Source organism: Temnothorax nylanderi, unplaced genomic scaffold (genome assembly GCF_030848795.1).
Source record: "Temnothorax nylanderi isolate EJ_2023f unplaced genomic scaffold, tnyl_v1.0 TNYL_tig0046_pilon, whole genome shotgun sequence".
Lineage (NCBI taxonomy): Eukaryota > Metazoa > Arthropoda > Insecta > Hymenoptera > Formicidae > Temnothorax > Temnothorax nylanderi.
The window spans coordinates 1,045,992-1,049,979 of NW_027249108.1; the positions used below are offsets into that span (position 1 = coordinate 1,045,992).

Consider the following 3,988-nt stretch of genomic DNA (forward strand, 5'->3'; position numbering starts at 1 on the left):
TACTAAGTAATTGCATTATTATATATTCAATATATAATATATTTAATATATATTAAACTAATGTTAAGAAAATATTCTTCGGGAAGTGTATAAAAGACAAATAAAAATTATATTCTATTTTTTCTTTCAAATAATTAACGCCTCCTTAATTATGCAACTTATTGAACATCCTAAGCAAAAGATTAACGTATTTTAAATCAATAAATTCTTTTTTCACAAATCCCTTAGTCTTAGTCGATTTAAATAATTCTTTCTTCACAGTAACATCAGAAAAATCAAATTTATTTTCAACTTTCTTTAATACAATTTTACAAATAAATCGAATGCTGTTTGAATGTTAACGAAAATTGTGAACAGCGAAAATTTGCATTGTCCGTTTTTTGTCAAGGTTGTAACATCAGAATTTATTTAATTTATTTATTTAATTTACAATTAAATAATCAAATCGTGAACCTTTGAACGTTCACAGATAAATTCAGTAGTGTCAGTTTTTTATATATACGCGTGTTGTCTGTGATAAGTTTCACTTTTATGAAGAATAAGTATATCTTTATTATTATACCGGAAATATTTTTAAGATTAGTTAAGCAATGGCACATGATCCGATAAACGATGAGAATGTTGTCGCAGCTTGGACGCCGGATTTGTTCGGCCCTATTTTTAAGAAACATAGTTTGACATTAAAACAGGTTAGATATAAATTCTTTGCACGGTGTCTTTTTGTCCTTATCTTGTTAATAGATATAAATTATTTCATTTTTAATATTTTAATTTTATGCTCTTTACGTATCTCAATCCTAACTTGATTTCTTAATTAGGCATTGGATTTGCTTGATGTAGACGAGCAGATTCATCGTATGGCAAGTTTCGTTCCCGACGAAGTAATATACGCAACAGATTTGTCAGATAAGAGCTTACGAAGTTTCCGGGCTGTTTTGATGTTTATAAACATCTCAGGTTGGCATAGCAGTTTTGCGTTTGCACAAGTTTTAAATTTCTTTACGAAAAAAATAAAAATATTTTTAATAAAATCGTCTAATTAATATAACAGCAGGTTTCTCGATGCTATATAAGAGATACATTCACGATAAAAACGGAGGTAGCATGGCCTTAACTAGAACGTTAAATGATTACATCTACATTGCAGTTCGCGAAATATATTCCAGCGAGGGAGACATACTAAAATTTTCTGGTGAGAGAATATCGTCCAAAATAGAATGCATCAGTAAATAATTATAATCTGGAAATATTTTTCAATAATAACTATTTCTTGCCAAATAAAGATATTATTTTACACATTTATTTTTTAAGAGCTGTAATAAAAATTCACGAAATAGTTATTCGATCTAATTTGCTAATAATTCATAGTAATCGTATAGAAGAATAAATTAAAGCACGTGATAAAAATATAATTATAGATTGCAAACGATGTAAAAAATTATTTTATATATAGAAAGAAAATTTTATATTTTTTACTGATCCACTAGTGTATTTGTGATTATTTTAATTGGAAGAGATTCTTTTAAAATAAACAATGTTAAAAATATAGCTGATGGATTATTAGCAGCGTGGAAAGTACGTGATGGTGAGTTTATGTTCGATGCCGTGCAAAACGTGATCACACACGCGATGACTATACAAAATTCCATAGCAGCCTTGAAAGATGTTAACGGTATTTATAGAGGTATTTATAGAATATAACATATGCAATGACACGTTCGAAATAATCAGATTTAATTTAAAATATAACTTTGAAGAAAGAAATTATATAAAATAAATTCGTAATACTACATAGATTTAAAATTTAAAAAAAATCAAAAGCACGTGTTTCGTTTCGTGTGCGAGACGGATTTGTAAACGCGTTTCTTCGTGATAATCGCGAATTTAATTTTTAATTAACAGTGAACGTGGCCATCTCCGCCGGGGATGTAACGTTCTCGGTGATCGGTAGCGATGAGGCTCGGCATTTCGTGATTTTCGGTTTGCCGATCGAAGAGCTAAAAAATGCGAAAAAGGTTTCTCTGCCCAATGACTTGGTATTATCATTGAGCGCATGGCAACATTGTACGCCGAGTCAATACGAATACGTCATCAAGGATCCATATAATGTGAAAGTATGATGACACCTCAGTTATAGTTCGAAAGTAACGGATCTCTGTGACATTTTATAAACTAGAGAAGCTGAACACTATCTCGTCTCTTTCTACTCGATGTGAAAATCGCGCATAATTCATTATTTCCGTTTAAATGCAAATTTAATTAGACGCAAATTCAGACGTAAATTCAGTCGATTACTGATCTTAAAAAATAACTTTTATACTACAGTTTTAGTTATGTCCTTTTCTAGTTGCGGCTTGCGCTCCAAAATATTCCGCCTTCAAAGGATTAACGAGAATCTTTTAATTTATGTACATTTTTAAAATCCAGATAATAAAAGTGTTAAAGCAGTCAGACACAAAATTAACATATATGACACCGGCATCGTCGAGCGATCACGTCAATCCGAACCATGAAAAGCCCGCGGGCGGGAAATTTATAACAGATGCCGTCAGACCATCGTCACGTTATAGGACACACTTGATATCTATCAACGGAGAATCATATTCCGAAACAGAAAACGCTAATAAAAAAGAGAAAGCTTTGACAGGTGAAGTAAATGATAATTATTTCGTGAACTGTTCTGTGTATTCCTTCTGTATTTTCTCGCTTCTTTTGTTATCTGTTTTATCTTGCTCGTATTTCTCGTTTTCTATTATCATAAAAGATTAATTGGTTCTTTTCGTTAGAGTCGGTACCAGATTACTATTTTCATACAACTATTAGGAATTAATATATAGGTCGTATGTCTTTAATTATTTATTGTAAATCTTGTCATCTCTTCACTTCTAAAAATATTTTGTATAAATCCACAATACTGTTTGGAGTCTTATGAAAAGACATTACTTTTCATGAAATGTTTTCAACAGCGATTTCTGCAATAACAGCGATAAATCCGAATTTTAGCGCGCAGTTAAGAAGCTATTTAACAAAGCCGGTGATCCAACAGGTATGTAAGAATTATTTCGGCTGTGACGAAATAGAAGACTTTGTGAATAAATTTTTCAGAGTAATTTGTTACATAGTTACAAGCTTTGCTTCTCGTAGATTGAAAAGGGTGAATCATTAAAATTCTTGGCGGAGGTCAGACGAATCACAGTAATATCCGTCGATATCATTCCTGACAAATATTCAGTCAGCGAATTAATTCTTTTGGTCGACAAATGCTTTCTGCTTTTGCATAGGTACCTCATCAATTCTATCTATGATTAACAAATATTATTAATAGATATCATTAATAGATATCTGAGAGAATTATTATTTTATAAATAATTATAATAAAATTGCAGGAATTTTTCTTTAAATAAAAAATTTCGTTTTATTTTATCTCTACAATTAATATATTGCTGTTCTTTCAGCCACATTGTCATATTTATCGGTAGAATAAGAAAATAAGTTACTTTAATATTTATTTAGTATAGTTACGCAATACGGGGGATGTATTAACACAGTGGATCTGTACGAGAGGAATATTCTCTTCCGTATCGCATTTGGTATACGCGGGTGCAGTAATAAGGGCCAATTTAAAGTCGACGAGACTTGTAAAAACGGAATTATTTGCGCGACACACATATTGCAAAAAGTGAAGACCATTGCTAAAATTCAAAGCGCTTTTGTCGGCGTGTCAACAGGTAAAAGTTAAATGTATTCTTTTGTGCGAAGATATATTGATCACTTTCATCTTTCTAAAAGGTTTTTCCTGGAACGAATAGGGAAACAATTGGCATTGATGTTAGGGGTTTCAATATATCTCGTTATAAATTATAACTCGGTCGTTATATCATACAGTAGTAATATTGTGATATTAACACACCTGTTATATTACCAATTTGATTTTAGGAATGGCTTATTGTGGTGTGATTGGGCATATTGTTAGAAGATATTACGCAAT

General features: G+C 31.0%; 1 long non-coding RNA gene across 1 annotated transcript; it reads left to right on the forward strand.

The window, feature by feature from the left end:
* The first annotated feature begins 3,187 nt into the window (after nucleotides 1–3,187).
* Nucleotides 3,188–3,988, forward strand: LOC139772122 (uncharacterized). The gene is made up of 3 exons (XR_011718059.1): nucleotides 3,188–3,281; nucleotides 3,514–3,728; nucleotides 3,937–3,988. It is a non-coding gene; the product is annotated as an uncharacterized lncRNA (long non-coding RNA).